Source organism: Podarcis raffonei, chromosome W (assembly GCF_027172205.1).
Source record: "Podarcis raffonei isolate rPodRaf1 chromosome W, rPodRaf1.pri, whole genome shotgun sequence".
Taxonomy (NCBI): Eukaryota; Metazoa; Chordata; class Lepidosauria; order Squamata; family Lacertidae; genus Podarcis; species Podarcis raffonei.
In genome coordinates this window covers 21,295,126-21,316,092 of record NC_070620.1, presented here as the reverse complement: position 1 = coordinate 21,316,092, position 20,967 = coordinate 21,295,126, and the positions used below count along the sequence as shown (strand labels likewise).

Genomic DNA, 20,967 nt, shown 5'->3' with positions numbered 1-20,967 from the left:
CTCCCTGGAAAAGACCCTGATGTTGGGAAAGATGGAGGGCACAAGGAGAAGGGTATGACAGAGGACGAGATGGTTGGACAGTGTTTTCGAAGCTACCAGCATGAGTTTGACCAAACTGCAGGAGGCAGTGGAAGACAGGAGTGCCTGGCGTGCTCTGGTCCATGGGGTCACGAAGAGTCGGACACGACTAAACGACTAAACAACAACAGGTGTTGTCTCCCCCCTTTTATTGGATTTTTTTTACAAAACACAATAATTCTTTCTTTCTTTTTTAAAGTTAGTGGTTTCCTGTTCCTTTGTTTCAGTTGCTCTCTGCTTTCATAGAGAGAGGATGCTTATTTCTTTGCTGTCTGTGTAGTAAGAAATAAACCATAGCGATGTAGCCATAAATCTCATCACTTCCCTGTGCTGGAAACTCTGCTGAATGGGAATGTGCCTGAGGCCTCATCAAAGGCTCAGGTCGTTAATCACATCGGGAGGCGATTCTGAAGGACTCGGCCGGAGGAAAATGAGCTTTATCAGCTTGGCCGAGTGGAGATCTCGACACTTTCAATGGTATATAACTTTGAAAGACATACAGAAGATGAATAATGAAATGAATGGACGTTGCTGGAAATGTCATAGACCTCAAGGAACCTTTTTTCATTTATGGTGGACCTGTGAAAAGATCAAAAAGTTTTGGAGAAAAGTTCATTTTGAAATGCAAAAAATGTAAAAAAAAACCCCTAAAATTGCATTGGACCCCAAAACTATGCAGTTGGAATTGACTCCTTCAGCTACTGTATTGTGAAATCATCAGTGGAACTATTTAGTTATATGACCACAGCAGTCAGAGTGGTGTTGGCTAACATATGGAAATCTGACCTTTGTCCGGAAATAGATGCATGGAAAGAGAAACTATCAGAATATGCAGTAATGGCAAAACTCACCAATATAGTAAATAATAGACTCATGGAGGAACATAAAAAACTTGGAATCTTTATAATTTGTATACAACTTAACAGAACTGTAACAAAATGAACATCTGTATGGATTTGTATAATAGACCTTAGGTTACAAAAATATTTCTTGTTTAAAAATAGAAGCTTTGTGTGTATATGATAAAGAAAAAGGTATATAGTAGAAGAAATCTTGTCTGTCTGATCTAGAAATGAAATCATATTTTAAAATAATTTTTGCTTTAGATTTTTATAATCATATATGGTATTTCTCCAATAGCAAACTACCTAGAATTGGAAATAATATTTAGTACACTAACCTTTGTTTAACTCTTGATAAGTGTCAGCTTGCTGAGTTATTTTGTACCATTGTGATTCAATGTTATATTTGCGCTCAACAAGGGAAACCCACATGACCTGAAGGTGTTGCTATGCAATGTTAGGTCAATGATTCATAAGCCCACTGCCATCCATGACTTGATCGTGGATGGAGGACTTGACCTGGCATGTGTAACAGAGACTAGGTTGGATGAAGCAGATGGGCCTGTCCTAGCTGCTGCTTGTCCACCAGGTTCCCCTTACACACAGCAACCCAGGTCATGTGGACGGGGGGGGGGGGGGGTTTGCAGTGATTTTTAGGAAGTCACTAACTTGCATCAGGCGTCCTACTGGGAAGCACTACAGGATTCCTTTTGGTGTACTGACCTCCCCGCTGCACCAAGGATTCCCTGCCCGAGCTGCTTCAGGTCATGGTGGATGTTCTCCTGGAAACACCTAGTTTGGTTGTCCTAGGGGATTTTAACATCCATGCCACCACAACCTTACAAGGGGCTGCTTGGGACTTCGTGGAAAGCATGGCCTCTATGGGGCTGTCCCTGAATAAGTTTGGCCCAACTCATAGTCATGGACATGCCTTAGACCTGGTGTTCACCTCTAGTGACATGGGTGATCTGACACTAAGTAAAAGTGAAACAAAAGAAGTGCCATGGTCAGATCACTTCCTGGTGCAACTGGACTTCTCTGCGACCCTTCCCCTCTGCAGGGAGGTGGGACCAATTTGGATGGTCCGCCCCCGCCTCTTAATGGATCCAAATGGTTTCCAGAGAGTGGTAAGGGATGCTTTATCCCATGTTGATGGCCTTTCAGCTGATTCCCTGGTGGCCCGCTGGAATGCAGAGTTAACCAGGACTATCAACTGTCTGGTTCCGAAGTGCCCCCTCCAATTGCATGGAGCCCAGACAGCCCCATGGTATTCTTCGGAGCTGAGGGCGAGGAAACAATCACTGAGACGGCTAGAACGCCAGTGGCAGAAAACTCATTCTGAATCGGACCAGACAAGGGTTAGAGCTCAATGTCGAGCCTACCAAGTGGCGATAGCGACTGCGAAGAAGACTTTATTCACCACCTCTATTGCATCTACAGAAAATAGTAGCAGGAGACTCTTGTAAAGACCCCAAGATGTCCTGCAACGATTTTGCAAAGTTTTTTGCAGATAAAGTCGCTCAGATTCGGAAGGAGGTAGACACCACCTTGGAAGCAGGGCTGTGGCGGGAGAGTGCTAGAGCCCTGTCTGGTCAAGTTGCATGGAATCAATTTCAATCCGTTACCCCCGAGGATGTGGACAGGCTGCTTGGACGCGTGAAACCAACCACCTGTCTCCTTGATCCTTGCCCATCCTGGCTAATAAAAGCAAGCTGGGAAGGGCTGGGCGATGGGCTCTGCGGGGTGGTGAATGCTTCTCTCTGTGAGGGAGCCTTCCCAGACCCGCTGAAAGAGGCGGTCATTAAGCCGCGTCATAAAAAAACATCTTTAGACCCAGACAGTATGGCCAACTATCGCCCAGTCTCAAATCTTCCATTCTTGGGCAAGGTGATTGAGCGTGTGATTGCTGAACAACTCCAAGCACGCCTGGAGGATGCGGACCATTTGGATCCCTTCCAATTGGGATTCAGGCCTCATCATGGGACTGAAACTGCCTTGGTCGTGTTGTTTGATGATCTCTGGCGGGCTAGGGACAAAGGTGAGAGCTGTTTCCTAGTTGTGCTGGATCTCTCAGCGGCTTTTGATACAATCGACCATAACATCCTTCTGGACCGTCCAGAGCAGCTGGGAGCTGAGGGCACTGTTATACAGTGGTTCCATTCCTTCCTCCTGGGCCATGTCCAGAAAGTGGTGGTGGGGGATGAGTGTTCAGACCCCTGGGCCCTTACTTATGGGGTGCCTCAGGGTTCCATCCTCTCCTCCATGCTTTTTAACATCTACAGGTGAAACTTGGAAAATTAGAATATTGTGGAAAAGTTCATTTATTTCAGTAATTCAACTTAAAAGGTGAAACTAATATATGAGATAGACTCATGACATGCAAAGCGAGATATGTCAAGCCTTTATTTGTTATCATTGTGATGAGCTTTACGCTGAAGGGGAAGTTATTGTTACTGTTTTATTGTTGTTAGCCGCCCTGAGCCCGGCTTCGGCTGGGGAGGGCGGGATATAAATAAAATTTATTATTATTATTATTACCGTATTTTTCACTCCATAGGGCGCACCGGACCATAGGGCGCACCTAGTTTTTGTCAAAAAAACAACAACAAAGGGTCCTAACCTCCCTTTGTTGCCTCAGCCTGGTCCTCGGACCCTTGTCAGCATAAAAGAGTCCACGAGAAAAATATCCTTGCAGAGTACTTTCTGCTTTTATTATTAAAAGTCTTTGTGCAAAAGCGACTGACCAACTGTACACACCAACACTACCAGCTTTCACTAACCAACCAACCAACCCAACCAACAAACATTTCTCACGGTATATATATACAACCCGGTGCAGGTCGCTGACTCATGCTGACCCAGCTTTTTTAAGCATTAAAGAAACAGCGGCAATTTTCTTAAATGCGAAAAAACTTCTGTTTCTTAAATGCGAAAAAACTCAACAGAAACAATACATACATACATACAATACATACATACACTATATACATAAACCCAGTTTTGTCATCAATTCATTATGACATGTTGCTGGCAAAGGCTTGGTAAACAAATCAGCAATATTATCTTGTGACTGACAATACTCCAGTTTGATTACCCCATTCTGTACACAATCTCTAACATTCGCATGACGGATAGCAATATGTTTTGATGCGGATTTCATTATTTCCGAGCCCACTAATGCAATGCACGATTAGCTATCTTCATACACTTGGATAGGTAAATCTACTTTACAATCTAGATCTTTTAGTATCTGTTATAAACCACATGATTTCATTGCATGCTAGCGACAGGCTCCCATATTCTGCCTCACAGGATGAGGTCGCAACAAATCCTTGCTTCTTTGACCTCCATCCAATTATGGAATTGGCAAACATCATAACCATTCCACTTGTAGATTTTCTAGTAGCTACACAGCTTCCCCAGTCCGCATCAACAAATACTTCTAGTTTTTTCCATCTTGTGTACTAGATATCTTCAAACATACATTTAATGTCCCCTTTAGATATCTGATAAGCCTTTTCAAAGCGCACCAATCGGCAGTACTGGGTTTAGATACACGTTGGCTCAGAACATTTGTAGCACATGCAATGTCTGGCCTTGATCACTGGCTTAAATACAACAGTGATCCTATTTTTGAGTGATACAACTCAGGCTGATCAAATTCATAATCACACACTGTCTTTGGGAAATCTGGTGTCATGGGAGTCTGAACTGGCTTGCAGTTTTCCATGCCAAACTGCTCTATCAAACGAAGAATTTTCTCTTTCTGGCTCAATAGGAAGCTTCCATCAGCTTCCTGCCTTACTTCTACTCCCAAGTAATTGCTTACAGGTCCTAAGGCTTTAAGCTTAAACCTCTTTTCCAGCTGACTTGTGAGCTTCTGGATCTCATCTGTGGAACTTCCTGCTACAAGCAAATCATCAACAAAGACTAAGAACATTAGATATTTGTTGCCTGTCCCCTTGGTGTACAGGCATGGATCAGCCACACTCCTTTTAAAACCAAGTTTTACAAGGGCTTCATTTAAACACTGGTTCCAACACCTTCCACTTTGAGACCATAAACAGCCTTTTTCAAACGCCAGACTGCACCATTCCCCTCTTCAAACTCAGGGGGTTGTCTCATTAACACTTCATAGTCTAAATTTGCATGCAGATATGTAGCATCAACATCAAAATGGTGCACTACTAGTTGTCTTACAGCAGCAATGGAGAGCATTAAACGAAAAGTTTCACTCTTTACAGTGGGAGAAAACACTTCATCATAACTCTCCCCTTTAATCTGAGTGAACCCTCTGGCTACTAATCTGGCTCGAAAATGTGGTTCCCCAGATGCAATGGTTTTCCTTTTATAAACCCACTTGCATGATACCACTCTGCCACCAGGTGGTGGCATTATGACCTCAAACACTTCGTTACGTTTAAAAGAGTCCATTTCTTCTTTCATAGCTTGTTCCCACAAAGCACGTTCCCTGGGGGTAAGTCTAAGACTTCATTATAACTTTGTGGTTCCACACAACTCACATTGTATACTCTCACTCCTCCTAGGGTCAAACGCTGAGGAGGTACACCCTTGCTTGAACGCTGGGAGAGCCTAGGCACAACTACTTCTTCTTCCCCCCTTATCTCTGGCTCTTCTTCCTCTTCCTCTAGAGAAGTATTATCTATTGCCACATCTTTTGGGGAAATCTGTGCCTCCTCCTCATCCTGCTCCTGTGTTGCCAATGGCTGGGAAGAAACTTCTTCTCTTACTTGCAGGGGCAGTAGGCAATCTGGGTTGGCATGGATCGCAGTCCATCTGTCCTGGTCAGCAAAGTCTGTGCTTCGTGACAGAACCACGCGTCCTGGGCGTAAACTGAAATGCCATCCTTTGCCATAGGGCTGATATCCCACAAACCGCAGTCTCTGCACTCTAGCACCCCCTTTTTGGTGCTGAGCTTCGGGGATATTTATATGTGCCCAAGAACCCCAGTTATGGAGCATTGTCCACTCTGGTTCTTTCCCAAACAATACACGATAAGGAATATCTTTTATAGAGCTAGACCAGGTTCTATTAATCAAAAAGTTTGCTGTAAGGAAAGCCTCGCCCCACAGCCTATGGTTGTGACCCAATCCTGCATCCACTAGCAGACAGTCCTTTACTGACTGTATTGCAGCCCCACGTCTTTCACACAGACCATTTTCAGCAGGGCTATAAGGGTTAGTCAAACGGTGAGTGATCCCCTTACGTCGCAACCATGCCCCAAATTGTTTGTTCAGAAATTCTCCGCCCCTATCTGTTTGCAGCTGCACAACAGGGCGAGCGAAGAGCTTTTCAGCTTGGGCAACCCATTCTCTGAATGTGGGGAAACACTCAGATTTCTGCTTTAACAAAAACAACCAACTAAAACGTGATTTATCATCTATTACCAGAAAAGCATATCTGGCGCCCCCTTCAGTCTTCTGTGGAAAAGGGCCTATCACGTCACAATGGACAAGTTGTAAAACCTCTTTAGATACTCTGTCACTTTTAGAAGCCACAGGCTTCCTCATAGATTTGGCCATTTTACATACATTGCAATCTAGGAAACAGTTACAGCTATTTACTTTTAGATTTTTGCACACCTTTTGCATCTCTGAAAGCACACGGAATTTGCGTGACCCAGTTTCCTGTGCAGTTCATGTACACACCCCTTATGAACTGGCAAATTATCCTGAACTGCCTGGGCTGCTTTAACAGGCTTGTCCTGCATTACATATAACCCATTTTGCATATTTGCATGGCCACATACCTGAGTTCCATTCTTTATCAGACAACCATCCTGCGTGAACTTAACACTATACCCTGCATTAATCAAACAGCTTACAGACAGTAAACAATAGTCCAAACTGCTGACAGAGTCTCTGGTAGAGTAGTGTTCAAGCACTGCAGGAAACATGTTCCCTGGCCATCAATCTTGCTTCTACGACCATCAGCAAGATAGATTGAGTCTTTTCCATTGGCTGGCTTCCCCAGGGTCTTAAAGTCCTCCCGACTGTTGCAGATAATCCTGCTGCTGCCAGAGTCCAGCAACCATGTTCCTCGAGGTATCTTTCTCTCCTCTCGAGAAAATGCAGACACAAACTGAGCAGAACGTGTGTTCTTCTTCCCTGAAGAGAACCCCTTCTGCTTACGTTTCTGCGTCAATTGCTGTCTCTGCTCCACGTCGTCTCCTGGAAGTCTAGCCCTGCATTGACGTTGGAGATGCCCAGGTTGGTTGCATCTATAGCATCTCCTCACCGCCATGGCCAAGTCCAAACCTTGGCGTTGCTCCATTGGCAGATTCTGCTGCTGGCCCCCTCGGCTGTAACTCCTCCGCTCTTGGAGTTCAGCCTGTCTATCTGACCTTCTTTCTGCTTCTTCGGTCAATCTTCCAACCACATACTCAAGGGTCAGATCTCGGGGACGCATACTCTCCATGCTGTTAATCACAGGCAACCAGCTTTCAGGCAAACTTGAAAGGATAATGTAGGTTTGGTCAGTCTCATCGTAACACTTACCTCTCTGCTGTAGTTGAAGAAACAGAGATTTCAGCGTTTGAAGATGAGTTGCCAAATTCTCACCTTCTTTCATAACAGTCCTGAACAGCCTTCTGGTCAGAGAAATTATAGTTCCAGCAGTTTCTCTGACATGCATTGCCCTTAATAAATTCCAGCACTCAAACGCTGTGCTGGCATTTGCTACATGCAATAAATGGGAGTTGCTCAAACACAGCATAATTTGGGCACGAGCCCTTTCATCCAGCCGTTTTTTCTCAGCAGAGTCCCGTTTCAAAACCTCAGTTTCAACACAATCCCACAGTCCATCTCTCCTTAACAACTGCTGCATTTTAATTGACCAACTCAGCCAGTTGCTCTCTGAGAGAAGTTCAAAAGGGATGCCTCTCCCAATATTTACAACTTGGGAAGACTGGAAATCTGCCATCTCTGCTGGTGCTTGCTGAGCCCCTTCTGTGGGGCCTCCAGCAATCTCTCCTGACTCTCTCTTTAGAGTCCAACTGGATGGTCCTGGCTGGCACTTACCGGCTTCTAGCTGCTGCCTCTGTTGACCCTCAGGTCCCGCCTGGCTCTGCAACCAGTGTAGCCGTTCTGTGAGTCGCCTACTGTGGTCCTCTAGTGGTTCAAACTGTTCCAGTAGCTGATGCTGAGTGCTTTCCTGATCCTTAGATCCTAGCCGCTCCAGCATCGCTGCAGACAGTTACAGCTTGCCACCAACTGCTCCAACGCACAGCCACTGGCTCCATACACCACCAGGACTCACCAGCTCCCTCCTCAGATGGTGTCAGTCGTTTTGCACTTTGCACATGCTCAGAAACACTGGGCCCATAACCTGTCAGTGTTTGTAAAAACAACAACAACAAAGGGTCCTGACCTCCCTTTGTTGCCTCAGCCTGGTCCTCGGACCCTTGTCAGCATAAAAGAGTCCACGAGAAAAATATCCTTGCAGAGTACTTTCTGCTTTTATTATTAAAAGTCTTTGTGCAAAAGCGACTGACCAACTGTACACACCAACACTACCAGCTTTCACTAACCAACCAACCAACCCAACCAACAAACATTTCTCACTGTATATATATACAACCCGGTGCAGGTCGCTGACTCATGCTGACCCAGCTTTTTTAAGCATTAAACAAACAGCGGCAATTTTAGCCGTGACAGTTTTTAGGGGGGGAATAAAGAAAAAAAATTCTCCCCCCCCCAGCCCCAAAGAGCAAAGAAGCCAAGACAGTGGGGGAAGACTGAAATTGTCCTTTTGGGGGAGAATATCTACGATAAAAATGAGTGTGCTACCAAAGATGTTATTCCTTTTCCCATCATTGCCGATAATTAAGGGGGCATCGATTTCCGGTCGGCGCCAGCGTTCAATGGCGGTCTCCCTCTGAGCTCCGGAGGGAGACTACTTCACGAGTTCGGGTCTGACCGCTACGGCGAAGCGGGGACCCCTAAAATCACAGGCGCGGAAGCCTGTGAACACGGAGACTCGGTGGGCACCTTAAGCGCCCCCCCTTACTGCAAAGGAGCCTTTTTAAAGGCTCCGGAGCGGCATCGGGTGTGAGCGCGGTGCTGAGAGTCGCTACCCAGCCCGTGGAGTGAAGCCGCGTCGTCATGGACGGAGAGTGCCGATTCCTTCCTGAAATTTGGAATTTGATTTGAATACCCATGAGTAGGACTGAAAGGCTCTTGGGACTTAGAAATAATCTTAAAAATTTGGCCGAAAATGGGAAAGGTAAAAAGTAAGGAAGTCTGCCTTTCCCGGACTGCATGACAGCCAAAGCAACGAAAATACAAAGCTGCAATTTGACGGAAAATAATTTTTAAATTGTTCAACCCGGACATTGAATTTGAACCTCCCCCTCAGCAGGCAGGAGCGGGGGGGGGGGAGATTTAACCTGTTTAACCTGCATGAAAGAAGTAAAGAAGGGGAAATTTTCTGCCGTTTTAATTCCTTGGAAAGGACTGCCTAAGTAAGCCACCGGGATTGAGAACTGTCATTTGAGACTTGTTACAAAGTTGGGGCTTTGCCTATCTGCTACAAAGTTGGGACTTTATTTGTTACAAGTTTGGGACTGTATTGAAGTTACTAACTGACAGTTTTATCATCGGAAATATATTTGAAGATTTGTTGCTAACTTTCTTCTTGTGGGGACATCTTGTTTCTTTGTATTTCGGACTTTGGACTGCTCCCTCTAGAGGGCTGTGGGGAAACAGTTACAAAACAGATTGTAAAGAACAGGTCAGTGGAGTTTTCCATTCAAAAGTAATTCCCGTGGGAACGACCTTGGGACATGAGTGGCCCAGTAGAAGAGATAACAACAAGAGCTAAAAGTAAAATTGCACAAAAGAAAAGGGGCTCAATATCAGGCTCAGTTCCAGCAGGCGCAGCTGGGCAGGAAAAAGTGACAACTATATCTATGGATCCAGTGACACAGGCATTAGTTAAAATAAATGAAGCCTTAGAAGCTTTGACTAAGCAGAGCACAGAAAATTCCAAACAGCTGACAGAGCTGTCAACAAAACTAGATTTGAACACCAAAAGTGTCACATCTAATACAGAGACTATAAATAAATTAATTGAAGAAAATGCTACAACTCGAAAGATTGCTGAAGAAGCTAAAATTTCTGCAGAAACTACACAGGAAAAGCTAGTACCAGTCTGCAAAAAGCTGGATGAGCATGAGGCGGCCCTGTCCCTACTGGAACTACAGAGGAAGGAGAGGAATCTGAGATTGAGACTGGTTCCGGAAAGCGAAAAAGATAATTTGGTGGATTTCCTTACAAAAGAGCTTAAGGAATTTTGGCAGGTAAATTTGAAGGAGGGAGAATTCAAGATAGTAACTGCTTTTAGATTGGGCAGGAGACAAAATAGAAAGAACCCAAGGGACTGTCTGATAACTTTACGATCTAAAGAGGAAAGGGATAAGATACTAAACCTACAATTTCAAAAAACTTTGGAGATTGAAGATTCTTATGTGCAGATTTACAAAGATATTCCTAAATACATTTTGGAGGTGAGAGCTCACTACAAGGACTTGGTTAATCTGCTGAAAAAGAACAATATATTATTTAGATGGGAGTTTCCACAAGGCCTGTCTTTTAGCTACAAAGGAAAGAAAATTAAAATAAAAACAGTGCAAGACAAAGAACAATTTCTGGAAAGAAACGAGGAGGACCTCCTGAAGGAAGTGGTGGAACAAACTACAAAAGCAAAGGAAGTAACAGACATTTTGAATTTAACATTTGGGCTCAAAGCACCGACAGAGGAAGAACAACTGCTTGGAGCAGTTGGAGGAATAACTAAGTAAACAACAAGATGGCTCTGCAATTTCTAAGTTGGAATTGTAATGGACTGAACCTTCCCAGAAAAAGGCGTGAGGTTTTTCATATTTTAAAAAGGGAACAATTGGACTTGATTTGTTTGCAAGAAACCCACGTGACTAGGGTACATAGAAAATTACTTATTAATAAAAGATTAGGACAGGAATTTATTTCATCAGATAAAGTGAAGAAAAGAGGAGTGGTGATCTACGCAAAGGAAAAGTTGGCCCCTAAGTTAATTTTTAAAGATGAACATGGAAGATATTTGGCAATTGAAATACAAGTCCAAGGAGAAAAACTATTGATAATAGGGATTTATGCTCCAAACGAAGGGAAGTCAGAGTTCTTCAAGAAATTGCATGAGACATTAATGGACTACTTGGATTACAATGTAATTATGATGGGAGATATGAATGGAGTGGTCTCTACAAATATGGATAAAGCACAAAGACAGGTGGTTTCCAAGGATGGGAGACTACCAAAGACTTTTTTTGAAATGACAGATAACATGGACTTGATTGATATTTGGAGAACAAGGAACCCTCTTGAGAGAGAGGGAACTTTCTTTTCTGAAGCAAAAATGACCTGGACAAGAATTGACCAAATTTGGGTAACTAGTGGGATGGCACCAAAGATAAAGAAAGTGGAAATCTGCCCAAAGACCTGCTCCGACCATAATGCCGTGAAGATGGAGATGAACTTAACAACAGCTGGTTCCTTTAGATGGAGGATGAATGACTCCCTATTCAGAGATGAAGAGGTGTACAAAAAGGCCCAGAAAACTGTGAAAGATTATTTTGAGATAAATCTGAGAACAGAGGTGGAGAAAAGAGTAATTTGGGATGCAAGTAAAGCCGTTATGTGAGGATTTTTAATACAGCAGAACACTATAAAAAGGAAGAGACAGAATGAGAAGAAGGATAAGATCTTGGAAAGAATAAAAGAAGGAGAAAAAAAATTGAGATCAAAGCCAAAGTCCCATGAAATCTTGAGAGAAATTAAGTTCTATCAGAGGCAGTACATGGAACTGATGAATCAGGAGATAGAATGGAAAATAAAGCAAATGAGACAAAGGACATTTGAATCGGCAGATAAATGTGGGAAACTTCTGGCATGGCAATTGAAGAAGAGACAAAAACTAAATATGGTTACAAGCCTAGAGGTTGAAGGAAAGAATATTTACAGACCAAATGAGATTAGAAACTGTTTTCAGAGTTATTTCAGAAGACTTTACGCACAAGGGCCGGTGAATGAAAAAGAGATAGAAGAATTTCTTTAAAAACATGGATTACAAAAAATCTCGGAACAAAGTAAAGTGATTTTGAACCAGAAAATAACTGAGCAAGAAATAGAGGGAGCCATTCAAAGTATGCAATTGGGAAAATCTCCAGGACCAGATGGACTGACTTCCAGATATTACAAAGCTTTGAAAGAATGGCTGGTACAATCGCTGAAGGAAGTCTGTAATTAAATTTTAGAGGGGAAGAAGGCACCCGATTCGTGGAAAGAAGCGTATATTACACTTATACCAAAATCTGAGACTGAGAAGAACCAGATTAAGAACTACTGCCCTATATCATTACTTAATGTGGATTACAAAATTTTTGCAGACATTTTGGCAAAAAGATTTAAGAGAGTGTTGGTGGGAGAGATTCACAAAGACCAGGCTGGCTTTCTTCCAGGAAGACATTTATCTGATAATATGAGAAACATAATAGATATTATGGAATTATTAGAAGCCAATATTAATACTAAGGCAGTATTAATATTTGTGGACGCGGAGAAAGCCTTTGACAATATCTCTTGGAGTTTTATGAAAAAGAATCTTAAAGGGATGGGGGTAGGCCAAGGTTTTGAGAATGGTATAGGTGCAATTTATTCTGAACAAAAAGCAAAATTAATTGTAAATAATGTGGTTACTGAAGAATTTGCTATTGAAAAAGGGACACGACAGGGGTGCCCAATATCCCCATTACTTTTTATATCTGTCTTGGAGGTTTTATTAAACATGATTAGAGAGGACCAGCTGATCAAAGGGATTCAGGTCGGAGCTAAACAATATAAATTGAGAGCGTTTGCAGGTGACCTAGTATTGACTTTACAAGAGCCAGACACTAGTACGAAAAGAGTTTTAGAGCTAATACAAGTATTTGGTCAAGTAGCAGGCTTTAAGCTGAATAAACAGAAAACGAAAGTACTGGAGAAAAACCTAACAGTTGCTGAAAGAGAGAGGTTTCATAGTGAAACTGGATTAATGGTAGCAAAGAAAGTGAAATACCTGGGGATTAATTTGACATCTAAGAATGTGAACTTATTTAAAGACAATTATGAGAAATGTTGGACGGAAGTTAAGAAAGATTTAGAAATATGGTCAAATTTGAGACTTTCCTTGTTAGGCCGAATTGCTGTTATTAAGATGAATGTTTTGCCGAGAATGTTGTTTTTGTTTCAAACATTGCAGATTGTGGATAAAATGGACTGTTTCAAGAGGTGGCAGAAAGACATATCTAGATTTGTTTGGCAGGGCAAAAAGCCCAGAATAAAATTTAAGATACTAACTGATGCAAAAGAAAGAGGGGGCTTTGCCCTGCCAGACTTAAAACTGTATTATGAATCAGCGTCTTTTTGCTGGCTGAAAAATTGGCTACTTCTTGAGAACACAGACATTTTGGATTTGGAAGGGTTTAACAATAGGTTTGGTTGGCATGCATATATATGGTATGACAAGGTAAAAACTCACAAAGGTTTTAAAAACCATATTGTAAGGAAAGCACTATACAATGTTTGGATTCGGTACAAAGATCTGTTGGAAAATAAAACCCCTAGGTGGTTGTCACCAATGGAAGCTAAGGAAGTGAAAAAACTTAATATGGAATCTAAATGGCCAAAATATTGGGAAATTATAGAACAAGAGGGTGGAAAAGTGAAACTACAGAGCTATGAGAGATTGAAGTCTAAAGTAAGAGACTGGCTCCATTATTATCAGATAAATGAAGTATTCAAACAAGACAGGAAAATTGGCTTTCAGGTGGAGAGATCAAAATTAGAAACAGAATTGTTAGAACCCAATACTAAGAATTTGTCAAGAATGTATAACTTGCTGTTGAAATGGAATACACAAGATGAAACGGTTAAATCAGCTATGATTAAATGGGCACAAGATATTGGTCATGACATCATGTTTGCTGACTGGGAACAGTTATGGACCACCGGTATAAAGTTTACAGCATGTAATGCCTTAAGAGAGAATATTATGAAAATGATTTATAGGTGGTACATGACCCCAGTCAAGCTTGCAAAAATCTATCATCTGCCCAATAATAAATGCTGGAAATGCAATGAAACTGAAGGTACTTTCTACCACCTTTGGTGGACGTGCCCAAGGATTAAGGTCTTCTTGGAAATGATCTATAATGAAATTAAGAAGGTTCTTAAGTGCACCTTTCATAAGAAACCAGAGGCTTTTCTCCTGGGCATGGTGGGCCAATTGGTGTCAAGGAAAGATAGGATGTTCTTTATGTATGCTACAACAGCAGCAAGAGTTCTTTTAGCAAAGTATTGGAAGACACAAGAACTACCCACACTGGAAGAATGGCAGACGAAGGTGATAGACTACATGGGACTGGCTGAGATGACTGGCAGAATCCGTGACCAAGGAAAAGAGACGGTGGAAGAAGATTGGAAGAAATACAAAGTTTATCTTAAGAACTGTTATAAAATTAATGAGTGCTAAAATGTCATGGGTAATGTAAAATAGAATTGCAGCGGTAAATGATTGGGTAAGAGAAGAAGGATTAAAGAAAGTGAATGTCAACTGAAATGAGGGGTTGCTGAAGAAAATTTTAAAATAGGGATGCAGAAAAGGGAGGCATGGGGAAGTCGCTGAAATAAGGTTTATGAAGAAGAGGTTATGAAATTATACATGTTTATATGTTTGTTTGTCTATGTATTGTGAATTGTAATGTGTTTAATTTATGTTGGAAAACCAATAAAAAAAATTTTTTTAAAAAAAGATAATTAAGGGGGCATCAATTTCTAAAGAATGGCAAAAAATAATTTCAAGATATATCTGGCAGGGTAAGAAGCCAAGGATTCAGTTTAAGTTATTAACAGATGCAAAAGAGAGAGGTGGCTTCGCCCTGCCAGATTTGAAATTATATTATGAAGCATCATGCCTCTGCTGGATAAAGGAATGGATTAAATTAGAGAATGGAGAGCTGTTAGATTTAGAAGGATTTGACAACAGATTTGGTTGGCATGCTTACCTATGGTATGAGAAGAAAAAAATTCACAAAGGCTTTGAAAACCACATCTTCCGAAGATCACTGATAGAGGTGTGGGAGAGGTATAAAAATTTGTTGGAACCTAGACTCCCCCATTGGATTTCACCATTAGAAGTGATGAGTGTGAAAAAATTAATATGAGGTGGAGGTGGATAACATATGGAGAATTGGTAACAAGAGAGGGGGGGGAATGGAAAATGAAAACTTATGAAGAGGTGAAAGAATTTGTTTACGACTGGTTACACTACTTTCAGATTAATGAAATGTTTAAAAAAGATTGTAAAATGTGTGGGTATGAAGGTAAAGAATCAAAATTCCAAATGGAGGTATTGAATAATGAGTATAAAAACCTGTCTAAAATGTACAAAAAGGTTGCTGGAGTGGCATACAAAAGATGAAGAGGTAAAAGTAGTAATGATACACTGGGCAAGAGACTTTGGTTACAATATACAGTATGATGATTGGATGAAATTATGGAATGAAAGGCTAAAATTTACGGCATGTACTGCGTTGAAAGAAAATGTAATGAAAATGTTTTACAGATGGTATATAACACCAGTTAAACTGGCCAAAATGTATAAAACATGCAGTAAGTGTTGGAAATGTAAAGAAAAAGAAGGTACTTTCTATCATATGTGGTGGGAGTGTAAAAAGGTGAAAGACTTCTGGGAAATGATATACAATGAATTGAAAAAGATGTTGAAATATACGTTCGTTAAAAAACCAGAAGCCTTTCTATTAGGAATGGTAGGAAATGAAATCAAGAAGAGACTGTAAACTGTTTCAATATGCAGTGACTGTTACGAAAAAGGAGCAATGCAGAAGCAAGCACCAGGTGGCTGGAATGGTAAACAGGATGTGGATGTTATTGGATTGTACCGTGGGAACCAGGGACAGTCTGTAAAGTGCTCTGAGAGCCGGATGTTACCTCAGAGTGACACATGACCCTGTACTGGAAGTACATGGGTGGAGTTATTCTCTCTCTGCAGTTGGAATCAGAGTGTACAGACGTGTTTCTCTGTACTGCTGAAAGACAGGAATAAAGACATGTAAATATATTTCTGTCTGTCTCTTTCCCCCCCCTGGGAATGGAGGAGGGGGAGGAGTGGTGTGTTCTTTTCACGTTTGAAAAGGATCGCCGAAGAGACCTCCCTTGATCTTGCCGGCAGACGCTGGCAGGGGAGGTCAACAAGGATTCAAGCCGGGCACCTGGAGGGTGGCCAAATTCCTAAGAGCTGGAGGCTCTGCTGGCTTGAATTCCGACATCTGGTAGCAGACCGATGGATATCTGATCTATGAGAATCTGCATGAGAGGTGAGAGGTCGATGAATCGTTGCCATCCTCTGCACCTAAGGAGATGAAAGAAAGCGTCTGCCTGCAGCCAAAAGCTGAACAGACAGCTGGACACCGAGAGGAGTGTGTTTCAAGGCAACGGAGCCCCAAAAAGGTATGCTGCATTTCGGGCAAGAGAGAATGAACGCAGAAAGATTTATTTTCTGGTTCACAAGCTGCGTTTGAAAAACAAGCTCTGAGAGCAAGCTTGCATACCAGGAATTCCTGTGGTTAGATAAGGAATTCCGTCCTGAGCAGGTTGCTAGGCAACGTCTGCCAGCACTTGTAAAGTTACTGAGTGGCCTAAAAAGAGCCTGGGAAATCGAAAGTGTATCTGCGCAGCTGTGCAAGGGTTTTGAAAAAACAGCCCAAAGGTTTGCCTGCCAGTGAAGCAGTAAACAGAGACTTTTGGAGTTTACTGGCGTGAAAGAGAAAGCTGGCTTGAGAAAACTGACCCTTGGATTCAGCATGGATTCCAAGAAGACGGGAGGTTTGCCCTATCCCCCTCCCCTGACAAATGACAATTATTCATCTTGGTCTATAAAGATGAAGGCCCTGCTGCAGAATCAGAGGGTCTTTGACGTGATTGAGAACCCCATCCCAGCAGCACCAACCCGAGGTTGGGAGTCACAGAATCTGAAAGCCAGAACGGCTATAATTCTGTGTGTGTCAGATGACCAATTGGTGCATATTCAGGGTTTGGAATATGCACGGGAAATTTGGGAAATGCTGCGTAGAACACATCAGAGGGATGCTGGCTCTTCAGCGTTGCTGTATTTTGAGAAGCTGACCAATCTGAGGCTCGCGCCTGATGGAGATGTTCAAGCGCACCTGACGGAGATGAAATATCTGCGCCAGCAGATGGTGGAACGCAATTTCCGTCTGCAGGAGGAAGTGTTTTGCTTCATGATGATCAACAGCCTAAATCGGACTTACAAAACGGTTGCCAGTCAGCTTGGTTCCCTCCCGGCTCAGGATTTGACCGCGGAAAGGGTGACTGCCGTCGTGTTGAATGAACATGACAGACTTGCTGCACTGGAAGAAAAGGACAGGGGGAGGGAGGAACGGAGTTCTAATTCCCCCGCAGATGAAGCTACTGGAGAAAAAGCTGTAGCTTTGAACGCTGTCCGATGTTACAGTTGTGGACAGGCTGGGCATCTTCAGCGGAGCTGTAAGAAGCCACGTCAGCCAAAAGGAGCGAAGGGCCGCTCAGCAAAGCCTGAGGCGTCAGGCAAAGGTCATACCAAGACTTCGGTGAGACCTGGAAAGGCATTGATGGCGAAAGGAACCACGCCAGATGTTGGGAACGCGTTTATTATCGACACTGCAGCGACGGTTCATATGTCCCCACACAGAGGACTCTTTTCAACGTTTAAGAAGCAAAGCTTCGCTGTGACACAGGCCAACGGTCAGGAGCTGGAAGCGGCCGGCGTGGGGACTGTCTATCTTAAGAGTCTGGACTTGACAATAAACAATGTTTACTTGGTTCCTGAATTGAAGTTCAATCTGCTGAGTGTTTCGCAGATTGCAAAGAGAGGACTGAGACTGTCCTACGATGCTGAGAGCTGCAAGATCTACAAAGATGGAGAGTTATTTCTTTCGGCCAGAGAGAAGGATGGACTATATTTGTTGACTTTTGCACAAAGTGATTACATGGAATGTAATTCATCTGTGTCTAACCTAGTTTCTCTTGCAGGTGTGAGCAAGAAGAAGACCGGAGTCAACAGAGCATTTCAGCGGGTGTATGCTGATGTGATTGGTCCTCTAGAACCATCTAGAGGCAATGCAAGATATTATCTTGTGTGTGTGGATCATTTCTCTAACTATGTCTGGGTTTATGTGTTGAGAAAGCCACAGGAAGCCTTGGAGAGGTTTCAGGAGTTTTGTGACAAAGTTAAGAGTTTGCATGATGCTAACATTGATTGTCTATTCACAGATGAGAAGCAGATTTTTCTTTTACAGGATTTCCAGAGGTTCCTGCAGAAGAAGGGAATAAGACACAAGATTGCTGTTTCAGCGGAAGCGTGGAACAGGGGTGTCTGTGTACGGGTGAACAGAGAATTGCAAAAGGGGATGGAAGCGCAATTGCTAAGTTCACATCTGCCACATGAGTACTGGGCCGAGTCTCTAATGTCGTTCTGTTATACGAAAGTGAGAAAGGTTTCAAAAGAGTTGGGAAGTTCTCCTTTTGAGAAACTGTTCCACAGAAAACCTTCTGTTGCCCATTTCAAGGTTTTTGGGTCTCATGTGAGAACAGAAGCTCCAGGTGGAGTAAAGAATGCCAGAGGCATTTTTGTGGGATATGAAAAGGGTCTCTACAGAGTAATTTTGTCTGAATCTGGTCAGGTGATTCTCACAAAATTTCTAGAGAGTGCTCCTGAACAGGAGAGAGTGATAGTACACACATTTCCCACTGAGGACGATTCAGATGATGATGATTTTACTGATTACAGCTGTAATGAAAGTGATGACACTGATAGCTCGGAGAGCTCAGTTGTCACAGTCATTGAGAGGAAGTCTCACACAATGGATAGGCCTTCACAACTGAAGGATGAACCACTGTTTACCATTGGAACTGGTTCTCCAAAGAGTCCTGAGACTGGACCAGTGAGCAGAGAGGATCAGCACCTCATACGTAGGTCTGAGAGAGTTACAAAGGGTCAACCACCCAAGAGGTACTCAAAAGAGTTTGCTAACTTAGCTGTTGCATGTGTTGCTGTTGTAAACAACCGAGGACAGGTTGGAGCTGTGTCTAAGTCAGAGACAAAGACACAACAGAGAGTTGCTAGCCAAGGTAATGCAGATGCACTCATTCCTTGGAAACCAGACAACCAGAGAGGTACACTGGGGAAACCAGTGGCGGGGAGTTCCAAGGGTGGAACTGAAACAACAGGGGAGTGTTATGTGTATAACAACTGTTTGTTTTCTTCTCTGGATCACGCTTTGCTTGCTGCAACACGCATTGATTCTTTTGGGGGAGGATGTTACGAAAAAGGAGCAATGCAGAAGCAAGCACCAGGTGGCTGGAATGGTAAACAGGATGTGGATGTTATTGGATTGTACCGTGGGAACCAGGGACAGTCTGTAAAGTGCTCTGAGAGCCGGATGTTACCTCAGAGTGACACATGACCCTGTACTGGAAGTACATGGGTGGAGTTATTCTCTCTCTGCAGTTGGAATCAGAGTGTACAGACGTGTTTCTCTGTACTGCTGAAAGACAGGAATAAAGACATGTAAATATATTTCTGTCTGTCTCTTTCCCCCCCCCTGGGAATGGAGGAGGGGGAGGAGTGGTGTGTTCTTTTCACGTTTGAAAAGGATCGCCGAAGAGACCTCCCTTGATCTTGCCGGCAGACGCTGGCAGGGGAGGTCAACAAGGATTCAAGCCGGGCACCTGGAGGGTGGCCAAATTCCTAAGAGCTGGAGGCTCTGCTGGCTTGAATTCCGACAGTGACTGCCGTAAGGTTACTTCTGGCCCAAAGATGGAAACAGGAAGAAATTCCAACAGTGGAAGAATGGAGAAGGAAATTGACCGAATATGCAGAATTGGACCCAAAACAGGTTCAGGAGCGGCGGCAAGATTGCACGCAACCTCGCCGCCGCTCCCGGAGCTTGTGGGGCTGGGGGCGGGGGAAGCCCGAGCTTCCCTCGACCCCAGCCCCCAGAACAGGCTGCTATCCACGGATAGCTGCCTGAAGCCCGGGGAGTACAGCGGGAGTTGGTGCTGCACTCCCCGGGCTTCAGGCTTCAGGCTGCTATCCGCAAGCCTTCGGAGCGCTCTCCAGGCTTCAGCAAAAGCCTGCATTCACTCCATAGGATGCACACACATTTCCCCTTCATTTTTGGAAGGGAAAAGGTGCGTCCTATAGAGCAAAAAATACGGAAATTGGAATATAAAGGACGATAGTACTTTCAGATTATCTAAATGGGGATTAAAGGATGTTTTTGAGAGGGGAAACACCAACACCAAACCTACCTTCTTCTCTAACAGACATAAGACTTTCTCTTATATTTACTACGGGCTAATTAAAGAAGGGAATGAAATCAGTGTTAGAACAGCAAAGACTATGGGAATATGGATTTCAGACCATGCTACACTATTTGTGGAGCTGGGACTGGAAGAGGATGGAAAAAGCAGGCGATGGCGGTACAATAACCTAATAATGGCAAAAGAGATTGACAGGGAATATATCAGAAAACAAATTGGTTGGTATTTTAAAGAGAATAATGGTTCGGCCGAGATTGCTGCTGCTGCACCGTGAGTGTGGGGAAGGCCGCTCCCTCCCCTGGCTATTTCCATCTGGCCTAGGGGGCGGGGCCCAGACTCACCTTCGCCACGGCTTTAAGAGGCCTCATTGAGGCATTGGGACATTGCTGCTGCTGCACCGTGAGTGTGGGGAAAGGCCGCTCCCTCCTCAGGCTATTTCCATCTGGCCTAGGGGCGGGGCCCAGACTCACCTTCGCCACGGCTTTAAGAGGCCTCATTGAGGCATTGGGACATCACTGCTGCTGCACCGTGAGTGTGGGGAAAGGCCGCTCCCTCCTCAGGCTATTTCCATCTGGTCTAGGGGGCGGGGCCCAGACTCACCTTCGCCACGG

At 43.5% G+C, this 20,967-nt stretch overlaps 1 pseudogene; it reads right to left on the bottom strand.

Annotated features, from left to right (window-relative positions):
• Positions 1-7,358, bottom strand: part of LOC128405990 (rab9 effector protein with kelch motifs-like) — a 32,929-nt pseudogene extending 25,571 nt beyond the window's left edge.
• Positions 7,359-20,967: the final 13,609 nt, after the last annotated feature.